The sequence below is a fragment of the Anopheles arabiensis genome, chromosome 2 (assembly GCF_016920715.1).
Source record: "Anopheles arabiensis isolate DONGOLA chromosome 2, AaraD3, whole genome shotgun sequence".
Taxonomy (NCBI): domain Eukaryota; kingdom Metazoa; phylum Arthropoda; class Insecta; order Diptera; family Culicidae; genus Anopheles; species Anopheles arabiensis.
Window position 1 is genome coordinate 43210217 of NC_053517.1, and position 20297 is coordinate 43230513.

Here is a 20297-nt window from a genome sequence, read left to right on the forward strand (position 1 = left end):
TTGAATTGGTCTCGCGAATCTTTGCCAACACGCGTCATTGTCCGGATGGAGCACCTTCCCGAGCAGGCCAGTTCATTTGCTGGAGCCCGGACGAGTTCCCGGCACCTCGGGCAGGGGCCCTCCCGTAACCCCCGTCAAACGTGCGGTCAATCAAGCTGTACACACGCGAAACACGCCTGCAGGTCGCACAGGTTCGCAATGCACTACCCGCGGGCGTGTTTGCGCGTCTTGATGCACCTTAGATCACCGAGGATTAGGCACACGGCGCACAACAATAACGCCCGCAAGATATTGCAAACCCGCCGCCGCCGGTCGAAAGGGCGGAGAGTGTTTAATCGGATTGGTACCCAGTTGGTGCCGCCAAGGCGGTTGCGGTTTATGCTTGTGCAGCCTCGGCGGTTCTGAGCTGCGGAATGACTAGAGTACCCTCGACCCCAAACTATACCTCCGGTGGAATATTGGCCAGAGAAGGAAGAAAGCAAATTGCCTCGTTCGTTCCTTGTCGTTCTCTCTCTCCATCTGTTAATGTCACACGGTATCCTCCGGGTTTCACGGGATGGGGGCCAGATCCTGCACGCGGACCGTTCTTCCCTTTTCACTCTAATTGGCAAGGAAAGAAGATTAGAGGAAATTGCTTTTGACACGCCATCGAAAACAGCAGATGAAACCAAATCGTTTAGCCGGACACATCTCTTGGAATGCGAGTGTGATGTTGAAGAAGTGCTTCGCTTGTTTTGCTTGTTTTTCTTATGCGGATCGAAGGGTGTTGTTCATTTTTGGAAAAGGTGATAAAACGGCTTCTACACTCACAACCACATCAGCCACGCGGGGTGTGCGCGCGCCCCAAGTTTGCGTATTTTTGTTATGTTTTGCAACGCCGGCAAAATTATTCGCGTATTTTTAGCATACCGCAGACAGATCTCGCACACAATCATGCTTCTTCGGGCGTTTTTTTTTTTGTTTTCGTTTTCCTCCACCAGGCCCCAGCCGGATATATGCTTTGTTGTGCGGCGTACATTGAGACAAAACCGTGTATTTTGCATACCATTTTCCCATGGTAGCAAACGTGCTACCCGGTGTTACTAGAGAATGGAACGAAGCAAACTGCTTTGATCTTTCATCACCTGGTATCACGTGTTGTTCGTTTTCCGCCCCGTTTTCATCTATAAATACCATAATTTATTCGACTCTGCGTACCGCCAGATTGTGAAAGCATGTTTTTTCTACTTCTTCTTAAAACTCCCCACAGCATCGGGTTACTTTTCCCTATCAGAATGGTCCGCTTTTTTGCATTAAATTAACCAGCTAAAGCACTATCCACTGCACTCACGATCCTTGCATTTGTTGACGGTTGGGTTAAGGGGGTACAAAGCTCATTGGCGATACGCGGTGCAAATGTCACGAACACAATGCCATTCCATGGCGGGGACGCGCTCTGCTCGGTAGTTAATTATGACTCTTGTTGTGGCCATTTTCGGTAGCGAACACCAAAAACCCCTGTTCGTACCAGTGCCTCCATTTCGTGTGTAGGGCTGGTTTTCCGCATCCTTGAATATGTATGAGTTTATGTGTGTATGTTTGTATGTACCGTTTGCACGGATGCACAAATCGAGAGTGAATTCACCGGCCACAGGAACACGATATGTGTGTTTGTGCCGCTATGTGTCTCTGGTTTGAGAAACAACATCTCCAACAGCTTTTGACATCATCGAGTCTGAATAACAGCCCGCGCAAAGGGGTATGGGAGGCCTTGAAGACTAATGTCCCGCTCATAGCCCTACAATTGCACCGAAGGAGACATTCCGGCGCGTACACAAGCAGAGAAGCGTCCCGCTTTCTTCACGCTGCTCTGTTTCTAGTGGCCATTTGTGTGTGTGTTTGTGTGAGTGTATGCGTGTTTTCGGTATCTGACGACAAATAAAGCAACCGGATACCAGACCCAAAATAGTCACCAGTCGTTACGTCGGCTCGAGTCCCACACCTTGCCCTCCTGAATGCCGTACCTGTCAGGTCCACGGCGAGACGTCCATCGCAACCATGCGATCGCATGCGTTGAGCGGTGTTGGCGTTGAAGAGCTTTGAGTAGAGCAAGATTTGCCGTGCTCTGAATTAGCATAAAGATATGTCAACTGGCCGACATTACAGACTCCCTATTTGGGATCGATTGGTTCGCGATCGGGCGTTCGGGACGTTTCGTCATGACAACAACGCTTCACTACAACGCCACACATTTTGGGAGGCGCCAGCCAACAATCCGACGAGGTCGCTTCCGGCTCCAAAAATATGCTCCAAGTCAAGGTCTTGCAGCATTCTTGCATACCAACCGTAACACGCACCAGCGAGCACAGGCAAATGCCATTTTACACACAAGATTCAAGAGATTCGCCCATCCGAAAAGGGGCGACTGTTTAGCACACTATTTGTCACCGCCCCAGGCTACACAGTCGCCACCTGAGCACACTGCGTGGCTGCGTCATGTGCAAAAGGGTCTCCCGTTGGGTGGTTTAGAAAAACGGCAGACCGCGCTTCTAAAAATATACAATCTGCGTGTTTTATTTAGCACTCAAAATTATTCCCCCAAACCCCTGTGCCGCTCCGTGCTGTCCACGAGCGAATGCAGAAACATGCTCTAAATTAACCTCTTAAATAAAGTGTGTTAGACGGTGTCACGATGTACCACAGCATCCCACCCGACGGAGCATATTGCATCCGAAGCACGATGACCTGCTCTGCCTCTGCTAGGTCGAAATTCCTGCACGGGGCGTGGAGACGCGCTTCATTCCATCTCACCAATATGGTGTGGATCAGTATGGCAACTTCACTTCGCCAGGCGCGAGTGAGTCGTGCGCGCACTCATTTGCCTGCCAGCCGACGGACAGCTCACATCCGGAGCCGTATCTCCGAAGCCAACGCAACAGGGCGAAGGAGGAGCACGGGTGGCGCGTTTTGGGCCGCGCGCTTGCGTGAGCAATTATCATTTTCATCGCCATCAACCCATTTGCTGCCGTTCCATTCGGACGGGTGTCATAAAAAACACCAAGCTGATCGTCAAATGGGACGCAACGATGTCTTAATGACCGAAATGGTTCTCTGCCCTTCCCTTTGCGTACCACGGCGCGGTATGTTCCCACCTTTTGCCCACCGAAAGGTTTCTACCACCACTTGATCAACCGGTAGGACAGATGGACAACTGAGGCCGCTTTTACCACTGCCTGCCTGCCTCCACCCGTGTACGAATAAGACTGGCGATGCGATGCTCGTTCCTGGCCTGAGCTGGCTGTGGAGCATGCAAATCAGGAAGCGACCGGCGAAGAAACCAGAGGGTAACGGCGACCAGGGCGCCAGAATCTGCCGCGACTGTTCAACGCAGTGATTCGAGAGCTCTTCTTACTAGCAGGTTGTCCTCATAAATCATTCGCGTGTTCATCGGTGCTGTCAGATTTGAACATAACTTACACCCCGGTTTTCAGGTCGCGCTCGCGCTGGAACGGGCAGGAATCGCTGCAGCAGCCACTGACCGCGTTCGGTGGCCGGCGGAATGTAGCCATAAAGTCACCACCTTGCCATGGGCAGCATGCTGCCCAGCAGCTTATTAGCTCCCCGCCGGGTCGGCATCCGAAACCAGCGCTCCAGTGCGTTCAGTCCGGGGCCGTTAATTCAATTGCGACGCTCATTCATCAATCAAACGGTCACCGGCGGTGAACCGTCGCACAAAGTATAGGTCCCGGTGCCCGAACGGGAACAGAACGAAATACACACACTCGGGCACTCCAGCTTGCAGTGAAGGGAAGTGCGGCTCGCCACCGCATCCACTCTATTTCGCACACACCCGCGCCCGCCCATTGGAGGAATTTGTGGATTGAGGGAACGAAATTCTTGCCCCAAATGTATTGCACTCCGCGCGCCATGTTCTAAAATTTATTACACGCTGCACCCTGCCCAAAACCGGACCTGTGCTAGTCGCCGTACAGCAGGGTCAGCTAGAGCACGCGTAGGGCCTGCATCTGAGTCATCATCGCCTGGGACAAATTGCATAAATATTTGGTAGATCTTTTAACCCTTTCCTACCCACTACTCAATCGCTGGTTACACTCTCGACCGAGCCGCAAATATGGCAGGGATGTGGAAAGGAATTAACGTATGGTCAAGTTATGATCTTCAGCATCAACAACCTCATCATCATCATCAACACGAAAAAACAAACAAATAGTTTTTGGACGCGGGAGACAGAAGGCACGTGCAGATGAGACAACATGCAAAAGGAAAACAAAAACCAACACACTGCGAGAGAGAATTGATTGAGCGCACGGTTCAGAAAACAGTTCCCTTTCGGGTGATTAATAACCAAACGCGCGGGTATTGAAGGCATCTGGAACGTAATGCTGCTCTAGAGGCTGAAGAAGAAAAAAAAACAACGCGAACTCTCCCGCATGCCTGATCGTGGAGATCGGTTCGATATGTTGTGATATGCCGTGTCATTAAAATATTCTTATCGCTCGAAGCGTTTTTTTTTTGGTTTGAACACGCTGGGTGTCGTTAGCGGTGTGATGCGGCGAATTGAAACAGGACACGCCTGGTCATCGACACGAACCTATAGTGATGATACTGATCGAGCGCAATAAATCATAAACATCAGTTCGATTAACCTACACAGCCGAATGGTAGTTGTGTTGCTGACCGATTACTGCATCGGGCGTCGAATAGAACATGCTCTAAACACGCATGAGCATTTGTACTGGGAAAGATCGATTTCTTCTCCACGTCGTTCAGCGGCTAATAAAGGGCAACTTTCATTGGATATCATGCACCTGATCAAGATGAACATGATGTGAAACAGCAGGGAACCTGCTGTTGTGAAGCATCAAGCATGATACGCAGAAAATGATCACCTTCATTGCTGTCGAATAAGAGATAAATGAACTTATAAACGGACGACTAGTACAGTGCCGGACAATTTGAAGCTTTTTGGTCACATATGTATCACACAAGTTCTAAAATTCTCACGGTTTTCTAGAATAGACCCAGGTTTTAGAAATTATAATATAAATAAATCTTATGTCAATTTATATATTTAAATTAACATTATTACCGGTTCGCATTTTCACATTTGATGTCACGTATTGGTAAAAATAACATTTAAACTTTTTTAAATGAAATTCAAATAATAATATCTGACAAAAAAGGCCTAATAACATTTCACTGCTACCTCCTACCTACTGCTCCTTTTTGAAGATCAGATCATATATTGAAGGTTTTAAATTATTTGTTATGTATCTGCAATGAATATCTCTTTGTGGAGAGTCAAACCTGAAGAACTGTAACATCAATGTTCTGTTTATTTTGTATTACTTTTTTGCAAGAAATTAAACTGATCTTGTAGGCTATAGTCGGTCTGTGACCCGTACCCAGCACTAGATGCATCGCCAGTTTGCTTACTCGCCACCTGATCGAAGTGTTCCAAGGCTAAGGGTGTACCGTCAACGTCTCGCGAATACTTTAGTGCATCTCAAAAGCAAAGAAAGCCCACCAGGCAAACACTGATAAACTGGACAGGACAATGCATTGCACATCTCGCAAGCTATTCCACCAAGTAAACTAGCTTATCAGTTACTGCCTGTACTAGATACTAAGTGACACTGAAACACCCCTAATCACTATTGTCCGCAGCTAGTTTGTGATAAAGATATCCCTTGCTCCGCTTCATCCGACCTGTCTCTGTGTGCGTTGCTAAACGTTCCAATGTGTGTTTCAACAAGTTCACGCTTCCGTTAACTTCTAGAATAAACGACTATACAGAAATGCATTGAGATGTTACAGCACCCATCAAACTACAGACCATCCACACAGACAAAGGGCTGACAATGCGGCTTATATGACCCTTTGCTGGAATGTGGTCGCACCGCACCAGGTTCCTTTCTGCGTGCCAGGCAAATGTTTGTGCATTCCAAAAGTTACGACCCGCGTCACACCGCTTTCAAGGCTTCGCGGGGCAAAATAAATATGTTTACGCGTGCGAAACAAAACGTGCCTCATCGCGCACACTTTCAACGTTGCGCTCTGATCCGAAGGTGTTCCCGGTGAGGCTTCAGTGAGGTGGCGGATTGCACCGACCGATCTGATAGTGTATGGTGGAGGCGTACCGCTTACAGGAAACCGAGAACCACAGTCGATCGCGCTAGGCGCTCTCAACATCCAACACCCAAGGTGTGCACGCGAATCTTCTTAATCACGCTAGCGAAACGTAAACGTGCCTACCCGGGTGCGCCTCATTGCCCAAAGATCAACCGAACCCGACGATCCAGCTACGATGACTATGTGATGCAGTTTTGCTATCAACTGCCACACTTCGCACTCGTTAGCGGTACATTCTTTTTTCCGGGTGCCGCCGTCCACTCCCGGGGCCCATTAAAACCGAAATCTCCGCACCGGTGGGGGCGGTATTATTTGCATTAAAATGGTCGTCCCCAGGGAGTCCGGAGGTCCGTCTGGCGAGCCTGGCGAGTTTCGCTTGGTGCGCCTCCACCCGATCCGTCGTCACGTGTTGACGTGCAATTGCGCACAGATTTGTACGAGGCGCGGATACTCTGCGCACGGCAGGATCTGGCACAAAAAAGCCCAAGCCTGAACGTGCCAGATGAAACGTGTTGTGAATCTTGAACCAGTCATTTTAAAGTGGCGGCCCGCCGTAAACGATCGACGACAAACCTGAGCGGCGGCAGAGCGAGGACAAGTGCCTTTCAGGGCCCGTTCCTTTCTTCGATGGCCTTCACAAACTGCAGCCAGCGCAGGGGCTCCTCAGCTCGGGGGGAAAGGACCCGAAGCGACACTCGAACTGTTGCCGACGTGGTTCCTGATGTCAGGCGTGTGTCGGCAGGCGCAACTCCATCCACGATGTACTAACGAACTCAACCTTACCTCACGCAGCTCACAACATCAAAGCTCTGTCACTAGGCTGATATGGAGGTTTGGTGAGGGCTCATGCACTTTTTTTGTTAATATATTCCTTACAAGATCACCGAGGCATACTTGAAGAACCTCTCGCATAAAGAAAAGCCACATTCTCCTACTGGCGGGGTTCAGCCATACACAACTTCACGCTGCTGATTAATACATAAAAACCCGTCCGTGCCCTTCCCCTTCCCATGCAATCGATAGTGCATCGCACAAACATGAGCAAACACACAAACACACCACCCCCGATATGGCACACTTTGCATTCGAAATCGTGAAAGGGCCCCGGCTCAATAGCAGCCACTCGGCGCTCGGTGTCAATTACTGTTCATTTAAAAGCAATTATTGCCAAACTACGATGACATTCGCAGCGAAGGTGCGAACACCCGTCCATCCGAAAGGCGTACACTGCACCAGGACAGACACTCGGCCGGAACGTACGCCAGGGACAACTCTCTCAGGGCGGCCAACAACACCAGCGAATCCAAAGACATCCCAGACACCTCAACACCAGCCGGACGCGTGTAAACGGAATTAAACGATGCATGTTATTTAGGAGCAACCAAACGCACCGCCAGTTCAAGAGGAACCATTGCAGAAGTGCAACAAACAAACAAAAAACACGACTTGAGCGCTTCCGGCACACACTCAAGTCCAGGCGGGACAGACAGCCGATGGCCGATCCTTGGACAGGGAATATGCAAACTTTCGATTTCACATCGGGATGCACTTTTGCACCTCGTGATTGTCGGGCAGGCCATGCAATTTTCTTCTTCTTTTTTACTTACTCCCCCGTCAACTTTGTCTGCAAATATATGAAATCCTCTCCTCATGAAGGTTGAGCAATGAAGAAGGCTCTCAAGACCCATACCACTAACTCCCTTCATCCGTATCCAAGCGGCCTCTGAAAATCTTTTAAGCTACAACACAGTGTGTACTTGGCTGATGTTTTCTCTTGAAGAACCTTACACGAAAAATAAATCTTCCATTCCCTACCATTCCCGGCACCACCCGCCAGGGCTTCACAGGCAAGAGCTGCAGCAGGTAACATTCAGATTGTGCACACCACATGGCTCGATCTACAATCCCACCGGCCGTGCACTCCATCCGCCGCGCCCCACCGAAGATGATCATTGTTAGATTGTTTAATAAACAAATATCAATACTAAATAGACGTGCCGCGGGATGTAACAGATTTATGCACCACAGCGATGCGCCTTTTACCTATGGATCGGCAACACAGTCGCACAGATAAAAATAATAATGATAGCGCATACACGGCCACGTCCCTCCGCTGCATCGTGATCATATTTCATTCGGTGCAGTTTTATTATTATTACTGTGGCTTTTCTCTTAGTTTCGCATTGCTTTTGCCCTTTTCCCCTCTTTCTTTCCCGACTCCCCATTTCCCTTCGACCTTAGCTGTTACGGTCCTAAAGATCGCAGCGACAAACATTTATACGCACACACTCACGCCAGCTACGTTGGCATCTTTGCAATAGTTGCAACAGTCTCTCATTCCGTTCCGGCATCTTTCGCGTATGCCCCTCTGTGAGCCCTGTGGCAATGCTTTGTTTTAGCCCATCGGTTGCTTCTCGCCTTTTGACTTGCACTTTATTTACTGCGACCATTCCTGCTGTTCCTTCTGTTTTCAATGGGCTTTCGATGGCCTATTACTTACTTGCAGTTATGCTACTTCTTCACTGCACTACCGCTGCTGCCGCTAACGAAACTACACCAGATATAGCTTGAACGGTAGAGTTAGTGCAGAGGAATTATATCCAGAAACTCCATTGAAGGGCGAAACAGGAATCTAGTGTTCATCAGCCCCTATGCACAGTGTCGTCTGTATGCAGATTAATGCGTACGGGGCATGTATTTTGCAGCAATAAAATAAAATAATACTTATCCGAAGAAAGTGTGCAAAGATATCAAACAACAACTGTGGAATTGGCTTTGTGTAGCACCAACAGCGGAATGAAATTCCATAAACAATTATTCCAACTTTTGCAGTCACAGTTTAAAGAAAAAACAACGAAACAAACAAACAAAAATTAAAATTATTATAATGCAAATAGTTCCTAAATGCAACATTTCTCGATTGCATATAAAACATGAACTGCACTGTTCACACAGGCAGATATGAAATCTCCTCCAAACCACGGCGTCTGCAGGCCATTTTTTCTATGCTCTTTTTTCTCTCGACACATCTTCACGTCCTCCCTCTCCCCTCTTGTCAAGTAGCTAAGCCCATGTAAGCGGAGATTACTTCACGGCGGAGAGGAGAGGATAATTTATTTATTTATTTATTCAAATTTACTATTTATGACTTCGTAATGATTGCATCCCGATCTAGTGCTGCTGCCGGTGCAGCCATCCACCCCAGTGCAACGAGTGCACTTTGTGTCTCAACGACCTATCGTGGGACGGGGTGCGGGTCTTTCCCCTCGAGCGCTATCTCTGGTGCGTTTTGTGGGAATTCATGTTCGGTTGCATCCTTCCGCTTCCTTTGCTAGCCTTTCCCGTGTATCGCATAAGTGCCCATTGTTGCACCGTGTACCTAAGGCACTGAGGCACTACGAACTACCATGATCCAACATTACCGCCCCCTCGTCCGCCACCGCCCTCCAGCAAGTCGGGGCAATATGCAATTTTATGCAATAGGCCACCGTTTGCATTCCCGGCATCGGCTCGCCAGAACCTGTACGAACTATATGCGGACGATGCTGACAGGCGGCAAATGCAGCCAGCATCCTCCGCGTGGGCCGCACACGCTAGAGAAGCAAAAATACACGGACCCGAAGCGGACACCTGAATGTCGCTGACTGGTGCTCCTGGAAGCCTTGCGGGCTTGGAAAAGGGCGTCATGTAGGCGTGATACATCGGTGCATGTACACACTAATGTGGCAAGTGTGGTCCGGTGCACTGTTGTCCGGTAGGTATCAACGTGGCCCCACCATCCCCACCATCGCCAATCCATTCTCAGGGATCTCACGTTGCACACACATATACACACACACACACAACCGTGTAAGCGCGCGAGCATAGACACAAGGATGGAAGCCCGGCTGTGCAATTGATAGTCGCCGCGAGCAGCAAGATTGCACATTCGGTGTGGAACAACAAAGGCTGCGATTAAAATATACAATCACACACCGCAAGGGTAAGATAGTATGCATCGGCATCGTGGCCGCGCAGCAGTGGGCTTTTGCGTCCGTATGTCTCAATAATTTTGTTTATTTTCTTTCAACTGGCGCCCTCCCGGTGCCGGCTCAATGTGTTGGAGCTGAAGAGCGGGAATAGTTTGCTGCAGCAGACCATCCTGTTTCAATTACGAAACAGCGGCGGTTGGCCAGAAGAATAGACTTTCTGTAAGCTGCACTACTTTGTAGCAGGTCGGCCAGGCACTTAGCAGCTAAATTAGGGGTTGCAAGAGAATAAACGCTTTACTTCATGAGCAAACTTATCTTTTTTAGGATACAAGATACAATACAAGTAGATACGAGTACAAGAGAAGTCGAATAACTTTGTAGTGGGATATCTTAATCTTAACTTTAATTTAGTTTAGTTTAATTTAACTTTAACCAAGCAATCTCTAAATTTCTACGATTTTTTGCCGGAAAGTCCTATATTTATCAAATAACTTAAGCCTCGCCGCTAATAAGTTTTCAACTTCTTTAAAATCTTCATATATTGACATAATAATTACAAATCTAAAAATATACTCAGAATTTCGACAGTAACAACCCAATAAGGATAAGTGCAATTGGTATCAGAATTTAAATTTAAAAGAACCATTTTAATATTTTGGTTTGAGGAATATATTGTAAGTAAAGATCTACCCAATAACAAGTGCAATGGGCAGTAACAACCCAATAAGGATAAGTGCAATTGGCATCAGAATTTAAATTTAAAAGAACCATTTTAATATTTTGGTTTGAGGAATATATTGTAAGTAAAGATCTTATTTTTTTCTGCTCCGAGCAACACATTTTTTTTTTTTCAAAATTTGGCAAAGAATATCTTGGAGTGCTCCAGTGATACTTTATGGCTCCCACGGTCACATGGCAGATCGACACGAACGCTACTGCTCCGGCGAGGGTAACGCCAAGCCGCACACAAATCGTCCCAGATGACACTGACCGCAATAAATAAGGATATTTACCACCATGTCTCAATGCCACCCGCCGGTACCGCATCTGCTCGCCCACCCACACGGTGTCGCGCTTTTACGCTGTGTCTCTGGTTCTCTCTGTCATACCCAAACAAAATGCTCCGCACTTAGCGCCTCGGAACACAGCCACTGGCAGCAACGCGGTAGCCGACAGTTTCTTTCTACTTCCTTCACAAAACCCCTCTCTTGCACACAGAGCACGCACTACAGGGGAGGTCTGTAAATAACGTTCTTAGTTAAAGATTTGTCAGCATTACCACGGACGGTAACATGCCGCGTCGGCAAACATTGCGATCACGGCCGGGTCCGCAATCAGTGGCCGCTGGACGCTGGGCTGGACGAAATGTTGATGAATCGTGGCCTCACCGAACGCTGCACCCGAAGTGCAATAACATTCAGAAGTTGAGTGGAGATTTCCTCCCGTACGCTTTTGAACAAAACGGTAAACACCCGCGTGCACGTGTCCCGCTGATTTCGAGGAGCGGGGAAGGTTGTGGCAATTTTGAAAACCAATGTTAAGGTACCTTCCAGTTAGTTCCGGAGATAAGTCCCCAACCCTGCCTCCCTGAGCGGAGAGGGAGGAGCTCTTACGCTTTAATTCGACGTAGAAAATTAACCGTTAAACAAACAGACAGCTTCAGCCCCGAAAGGACCGGATCTTCTAGCCGACCGATTTGCCAACTACAAAGCGGGAGGGGAAAAGGGGAGCAAAACACCCCGCATCCTACTGCCACGAGCGTGAACATCTTGTTTTGATCGATATCCATCGGTTTTATTTGCTTACAAGATCTTCATTCCCCTCCTGTCCCGTCAAGCAGCGCCGCACAACCGCTCACCTTTGATCTGCGTCGGGTGTGACGTTGTTTGATCAACCGGTTATTAATTTCTTTTATGCTTCGCCCGAGTGCGTCGTTCATGCGCATGATGCTTAGCTTCTGCTTAGCCATGCTTTCGAATGTCATTCAACTAGACATTTCTGCCCCTTCTCCGCTGCCCGACATTTCTCGAGCGTTACCCCAATGTCCGCGGTCAGGCTGCTACGCGGCACACAAACAAACATCCAACTTGCTTCTTGCAGCAGTTTGATGTAACGAATGAAGAAAGGGAATTAGAAGCATAATCCCTTAAACCATTTCGTTCCGCAGACCACACGAACACGGCAAGAGTGGCTCTTGGAGATTTTAAACATTTCGTTAAATGATGTCCCAGAATGTCTGCAGCAACGGTGGATTCCCTGAAAAGTCCGTACAACTTGAAGAATGTGTTAAAATTTTACGTTTGTTAGATTTTGTTTGTTTTGTGGATTAAAAGAATAATGATTCTACTGTTTGATAAATCCAATTCTCCCAATCACCAATAGAAGAAAGAGGGGTATAAAGGTTTATAATCTCATTACGGATATGCTTTATATCCATTAAAAGCCACTTTTCAGCTACATAACAGGTCTGAACACGTGAGCACAAACAGCAAAAGCTACTCAAATCGGAGCAGATCAATACTAGGCTCCGCTCCATGCACACACACACACACACATACACGAGGCAATCGTCAATCGTAATCTCCTTTCCATTCGAGTGCATAATGAACTTCCCAAGATACGATTTAGTACCTTACTTCTTCCACCGACGTCCCGCTCTACATACGCAGGGCTCCGATTGATGGCAAACGTGAAACGATCAAATGGAGTGAGGGCATAAAATGCCCGCCAACACAACCTTTCCTAGCCAGAGCCTGTACGAACCTTCCACGCAAGCCAATACGCTGGCCCGAAAGAGCGGGATTAGGCGGCCCTTTTTTTCGTGGCAAATAAAAGCAAAGCTAGATAAACATATCATTGGGTGGAGAAGGACGCAGGCGGACTCTACACTGGGATGTAGATCCGTGGAATGTGTCTCGCTGAAACCCATCCAACACACCCGGAGCAGCGGCCACGGCTCGATCAATCCCGGGCAGCAAGATCAGCTCACCGGAGGTCGAACGGATCGAGTCCAGTCAATTCAAACTCAATCACTACACACACTGGTCCATTTTGGGACGGTTCCATACCCGGCCCAGACAGGCGTGCTCCCCGTGTGATGCAACTCATCGCCATGATCATCATCAACACCAGCAACAGCAACAACAATAACAACAACAACGATGCCTGTACACCAGACGATGCTCAAGACAGTTCGTTTGGAGCGGTTGCGAATGGGCCGATCGCGTTACGCATCGTCCATCGAACGATCGTGGCGCACCGGACGGGAGAGTGTACGTACCCGGCACATGAAATGGATCACATAAGCAGCACGGTGACGCGCTAAGGTCAGGATTTTTGTGCTGTCTCACGATTAAGCCATTTCAGCTTCACCATGCCTGTCACTGCCATCCCCACGTCCCTGCTGTCGACCGGAATAGCGAAAGGGCCAGCGCGAGGGCGCACGCGCTCGCACTCATCTGCACACACGGCCGACCGACCCGGCCAGCATTCGCCGGGCGCATCCGAAAACGTGTCGAACTGATCTGGCCGGGCCGATAGTAACGTATCAATTAATATGAATTTTCAACCGCGCCGCCCATAATTGAATATTAAAATTAATTATCCACTTACCGGACTCTCCCGCGCGAGCCGTTGGGACCTTTGGGTTTCCAGCGAAGCTGCTCTTAGTCGTGTCGAATACGTTCAGCAGGAGAACAAAAAAACTCTTTCTCTCTCTCTGTCATACACACACACACATACACACTCACACGTATCTATAAGGCAATGGGCCAAAGCAAAAAGGGTAGGCATGCGCGTGCCAGTGCACCGTTAGGCGGGAGACTCGGCGCGCTCCGTTGAAACAATCCTTACACCTTGACGCACTTCCGCTTCCAAAAGCCGCACTGCCAACCGAAAACTCCACACGCCAAAGACAGACGCCACACAAACACTCACACATACACACGGTTTTTTTTTGCGCCTATGGTTACTTTGCTTCACCTTTGAGCCCTTTCACCGCCTGTTCACACTCTGCTCACTGGCCGTGATCTTTCACTCACTCACTCACTCGCGCCCAACGGCTATTCCATCAATACAAAAACACAAAACCAAAAAAGCTTCGCTTCTCTTCACACACGCACTCGCTGCCTAGGCTCACTTTGCATGATACTCAATCATAAAATCATCACCATTTCATGCCCACCAGCGCCCTTCGCGTGTGCGGATCGAACCGACACATCACTTGGTGCGGGAAGAAATTCTTTCGAAATTGCCTCCGGGACACGGCACAGCATTCCAAAGGGTCACCACCAGCTGGAGGTCACCTTTTTTTTGTTCACCCCGAACAGGATGATACACGATGGAAGCAAGCGTTGCTGGAGTTAAACGTTACTGCACGCTGTATACTGTAAGAATGCACAAACTGAGTATTCTGAAAGGAACATTTAAGTTAAACGGGTATGATGATAAGGTCTGTAAATTGTTTTAAATAAATTGGTTTTTGCTGATAAATTAGTCACTCCTTTTACTCTTTTAATAATATTTCTCCAGAGCTCTTTGTGCGGCCATTTACTGTTGCGCATTAATTCATTTTCTACTCAGTTTATTTATCGACATTGCTTCTACTTTTCCACTTCCCACAGAAGCTTGCTGTCAAATATTGCTAAATCCGGATATCTTTTCTTCCTTAACCCGGCTTAAGCACTCTTTACACTTCAACACCATATTTCTCTTTCGAATTCAAGTCCTTCTCGCCGGCCAAACAGCTACTTTGCCCGGTGCAAAGCGACCCCCATCCGGCAAGCGAACCAAACAATGAGTGAGAAATCGTCGACCAAAACATGTTGAAGGACACACAACAGCCGCTCCCTGCCAGTGTAATTCCCACACACCACACTCGACAACCAAACGACAATCCGCCCCGACTGTGCACAAATAAAAGAGTGGCCCATTAATAATGTATATGTATTCATCAGCCAAAGGTCTATCGATGATCCAACCAAAGCGCCCAAGGGTTCGTTGTTTGCCGCTTTGCCAAAGTTTGTTCTATATATGCCCGACCCCCGACTGTCTCCTAACCCGAACCCCTGTGGAACACTTTGGATGTTAGGGTCCAGGTTTTGCTCGGCATACATGTGTGCGCAAATGCACGACTTACGGACGAGAGCTGTCAGAACTCCCAGAAAGAAGGATAAGTCGGAGGGGCTCGGTCTACCCAGTGTTCCAGCGTCAGCGAATCGGATCCATCGGGCAGCGGAGAGGACACTCCACTCGCGAAATAAATCCGGCTCGAACCGGGCTATCACGGATTGCTGTCAGGATGTGTTCCTCCCGATCCCGATTCGGGGGATTTTTCCCTTACTCCACACACACTCCATACTACCGGGCCAATCGTTTCGCCAATTCAGCTTTGATCTTGCGCAGCATCGCGTTGATCGGGTTTCTCTGATCGAGTGTGTCCTCTTTTTTTCATGCCTTTTTTTGTTGCTTCTTTTTGCTGCTCAACTCTTTTCACACGTCTTTTATCATCATTCCTCCCAACGCCATCCCGGTTGGGCCACCCAGCCGCCCTCCTCCATGGCGTCGTTTCGCCCGGTAGACAAATTCTGGCAGCAGCTTCCGATCGATCGATCGATCGACCACGACCAGCTTGGGACGTTTTGGGATTGGCGATTGAAATTTATATCGCGATCAAGATATCAGACTCCCGCTTCCCGTCACTCTTCATCAGCCGATCTCTGGCGGGGTGAGGGGAAGCCGGGGACGGCGGGATTTGAGTTGCTGATTGTGCTTCAGAAGAATGCCATGCATGTACTTAATCGCTTTAACGCGCGCGCCTGTGTTCCGTCCCCTTCGGTTTCACTCACCCCGTTTTGGACTGAACGATTGATTGGCAGACGTTAGTTCTCATTGATCTTTTCTTTACGTTGCACTGTTTTCACCTTATTTGTTGATGGCTCATGGTTTTCTCCACTGCTTTGACGTTCCAGTTGCCCCCTCTTCGATGGGGCTCAAATGGATTTAACTGCTAATGAGAGCGCGATTATTATTTGCAGCCAATAGGTTTAAGCACCCTATGCTCCCGAACCAAGTGCCACCGAAACGGAGCTGAAAAAGCGTGGTAAGCGACAGGTCCGGGAAATTGCACCCAATGCGCCAGTGCGCGTCAATTGCTTCCGGCTGCTGCCGGCAATGCTTTCCGTTCGTTCGCACACCGCGCTCGGGCAAAATTTGTATGCAATTGCTCCACTTGATGATGGCAATGATTAGAATAAATGCATCGAGCGAAAGGGTACTTACGGGCTAAACGGTTTCCAAAATGTTGCTCCCACTACAAAGCCCACTCCCTTTTCGCCTCGCAGTAGCAGGTGAAAACCCTTCTCCGAAAACCCCACTCACACGGTGGCCACAATTACACGATGACGTAGGCGACGTGTTGCCGCGTGCTCGCCGCAGAAGAGCAGCGATATTTACACTGATTTGGCATGACGCCAATATAAAAGGAAAACACATTCCAACCTCGATCGAAACACCTACCGAGGAATTGCGTAAGCACGTGATCTTCGGTTCGGTTCTGTGCGCTACCTTCCCTGTCCCTTCCCGCCCACTTTGGAACCATTTGATCGCGTACGAATTTTCACAACTCCACCCAGATTTTCCGCACCACTCGTACTCGCACTCGTCCACTCGACCGTCCGCAGCAGACACGCAAAACCTTCGCACATTCGGGACCACGTAATTACGCGTCCGCTCCATCCAGGTGGTCGGTAATTACGAGAATAATCAATTCCCAACCAACTTCTTTGCCCCTCCCCCCTCCTCCTCTTCTCCTCCCCCCGCCAATCCCGGGGAAGACTTTTCGCTGGCCCAAAGGTACACTGTTCGGAAATATTAATTCCAAACTTTCTTCAACTGGAAAGCTTTATGAGCGGACGGGAGAATGGAAGATGATGTAGGAAAGCAAACACAAGCGAACCGGGAAGATCGTCTTCTTGCGGGCAACGGTGATGAAGCTACCGAAAAAATTAACCACAATTGCAAACCATTCCGAAAACGCCGTGGCACGAACGATATCCCAAGGGCCACGCGGGGTTTGATGCCGCTGGAGGCTGCACCATTTCGTGCACCTTGTTTTTGTGGTGTAAGTCTGTTCTGGGACGGCGTGGTAAGGTGAGGCCAGATTTGCCAGGGTGGTGATTTGCTTCTGTGATTCGTCGCTCTGTGTGTGTGTATGTGTACTTCTTCCCCTACTGATCTCGCGAAGTTACCCATCAATTCCAACCGCAACAGCACTGACGGTCACAATCTGCTGACGAATGAGATCAACCCAGATTCGGTTTCGTCGACGTGGAAATTTTTCTCGTTTTTTTTTGTGCTTGCTTTAGGCTTTGAACGTTGAATTGCTATGGCTTCTACTGGCCCTGTTTCCACTGTACGTATTCTAGTGCTTCTGTTGCAAGGTAAAGTGGCGACTATTTGAGTCATCAAGACAGCACATCAGCAGGTGTTGGATTGGATGTCAAGAAGTTACAGATTTTTTTTCCAAGGCACACTTTTTATAAGTTTTACCAAACGATACGATGCAGCTTAGCTAAAACCTCCATTTCCAGCTCCATTTCGCACCGGCATCAAACACGATCAGCAATGTTACCACCAATATTTAAGATCACTACTTCCAACGCCCATTCCAGAAACTGGGGCAGTTAATCACCCACGTTTTGGTCATTTGACATCTACATATTCACGTTACAGAGATCGTTTCACACGAACGGTTTGATTCGTTTCAGCAAATCCACCCAGCAAAATCCGGGCGCAGAACACTCCACCAAGCGTCACTAGAAAAACGAAAACATCGCGTGGACCATGCGGTTCTGGTTGTTTCCCTTGGAGCAACCACCGAGCCCTACACAGAAATTGGTGCCCGCACGCGAATACGGTGCAAAATGGATCTTAAGAACGCCCCAAGGCAACGATCAGCCATCGCCATCATCAACATTTTCATCAAAGTCACCAGCTATTCAGGCCTGAAGACCAGCTTCCTTCCTGAAGCTTCATCGCTCCAGATCACTCCACTGTTGTTTCGGATGCCCATGCGGTCGGTCTCTCAATGAGCCGGACTGAAATTCGGTACAACACACGTAAACAGCAAGAACTTCAATCCGTTGGTAGAGAGGGAAAACGAAACGACGACACACACTACCAGCAACGGCACAAAAGGCTCAAACCAAACCGGCACCGATGCAGTTTACCTTTAACGCTGCGGCACGATGTCGAAGGCGAATAAGAAAAACGAGCAACCTGAGCGTCGGCCCGAAACGGCCTGCACTACATAAATCTTAAAACCGACGCTGCGAAAGATGCTGCTGCAGCACTGCCGCGTTTTTTTCCCGCGACACGGTCCCGCGCCGCGGTCCGTCGGGGACCGTCGGGGGACGCCGCGATATCAAGAATCGTTCCGTGGGCACAGGCTGTGTGGGGCGACGCACAGCAGACGTCGATTGTTTCACTTTTATTTTACGGACGGTTTCGGGGAGCTCGCGCGAGCCCTGCGCTCTCTGCAACCTTACTGCCGGTTCGTTTCGTGTGCACTGTTTTCGACTTAGTTTTTGTGTACTTTGGTTTGTTCTTATTTTTGTACTTCAGATCTATACAATTCTTATGCTCGTGGTTTTTTTTTCTTCTTTTTTTGTGTTGCTCCCTTCGTGGCGGAAAACCCCGGCAGTGGTTTCTCTTTTCCTGCTTCAAGTTTTATTCTTCTCTTTTTGTTTTGTCTTGCGTTTTACTCTCCGCGAACAATCTCTATGCCAAGTTAGGAGCTTTTATGCTGTTATGTATGAGTAGATTTTCCATCAAACAAAAAGAGATCATTTTTTGCCCTGATGCTCCAAACTGTGTGTTGATAAATATTTAAAGAAGTAAGAAAAGCCCTAAAAGTCCTCGTTAGCTCTGCATAAATTCACGATTCGTCACACGCAAAGTAATTCGACCATAAAGGTCCGTTTTTGTCAAAACCGGCGTACGTTTTATTGCATTTTGAAGCGCGCAAAATTTATATTCAGCCGTTTGTAACACACTCCGCAAATCACCGCACGCCACCAGGGAAGTGCTTAACAAAAGCTCACACCAGGTCGAAAATAAGTACGCACAACTACACGTGTGGATGGGCCGCACTAAACACCATAATTTACAATTAACGATCGCCTTTTGCACAATCACTGCGACAGAGGGCGCACAGAACCATCACTGGGATGTGGGAGGAGGAGAGGGTGGTACCTTTTTCACCCACTCCTCCCCCCGACGGGAACACTTCTAATCGGTGGTGCGCTCCCTGTGTGTTGCGATATTTTTATTTGTTATGTTTCGTGATTTTTTCGTCTGAGCAAACCGGGAGCAAAACTCACTTACACACACTGATAAACACACAAATACACAAAGTACCAATCAATTTAAAGATGCCCCGGCATGCTGCGTAGTACCGAAAACGCACATCGTCTCCAAGGTAGAAAGCAGTGTCGACGCGAAGAGGTGAACGGGGAAAACGGTGTAGAGAACATGAAAACGACGAACCGGCAACTAACCAAACCGAGGAGGCGCATAACCAACCGCAACGAAGCGTTCGATAAAACTGGCGGTTCGATCGCGCAGAGCTAGTTGCGGAACATGCGCTAACGGCTGGTTCGCTCGCGAGATCATTTTTGAACTGCAGCGATTCGTCTCTTCACGCTCGCCGTATTGCGCGTTGCAGGGTTCGTTAGTTGATAAACGGAGTAACATTATGTCATTAATCTAAGTTACTCAACTTTCGGACCTGCGTAAGTAACAAATATGTTTTTACTTTAAAATCTGTGAAGAGTGGCTTCGTAGAATTAACTAGTGACACATGTACTATTTCAATAATAGATATCTTTCAAATCTCAAACCTAAACTCAATTATGCGGTGTGGGGGGGGGGATATGGAAAAACCAGCAGGCGGCTTAACCATGCGCATGAACTTGACGGCTGTTAAATCGCGGGGAACATTTATCGCGATAATCAGAATTACAAAAACATTAACATTTCTCGAACTATTATCAGTGGAAATTGATAAACCGACAATCATCCGATCCCAAGCATCGCGAATAATAGACGCTCTACTATATTACAACATATTTTCATCTTCACCGAAATCTCATGTTTTGAACCGTGGTATAGCTCTCATATATTTAAGAGAACTAA

The 20297-nt window shown here is 48.2% G+C and overlaps 1 protein-coding gene across 4 annotated transcripts in view; it reads right to left on the reverse strand.

Moving 5' to 3' along the window:
• The window catches only part of LOC120898711, a 69645-nt gene extending 49898 nt beyond the window's left edge, over window positions 1–19747 (reverse strand). For 2 of the 4 annotated variants that reach the window (XM_040304918.1, XM_040304915.1), the window contains exons 1-2: window positions 19521–19701; window positions 13716–14514 (exon numbers count right to left, since the gene is read on the reverse strand). The gene's annotated coding sequence lies outside the window, so the exon portion shown is untranslated. Of the gene's footprint in view, window positions 1–13715; window positions 14515–19520 lie in introns of all 4 variants that reach the window. The other 2 variants (XM_040304917.1, XM_040304916.1) reach the window with 2 other exon arrangements.
• Between the last annotated feature and the right edge of the window lie 550 nt (window positions 19748–20297).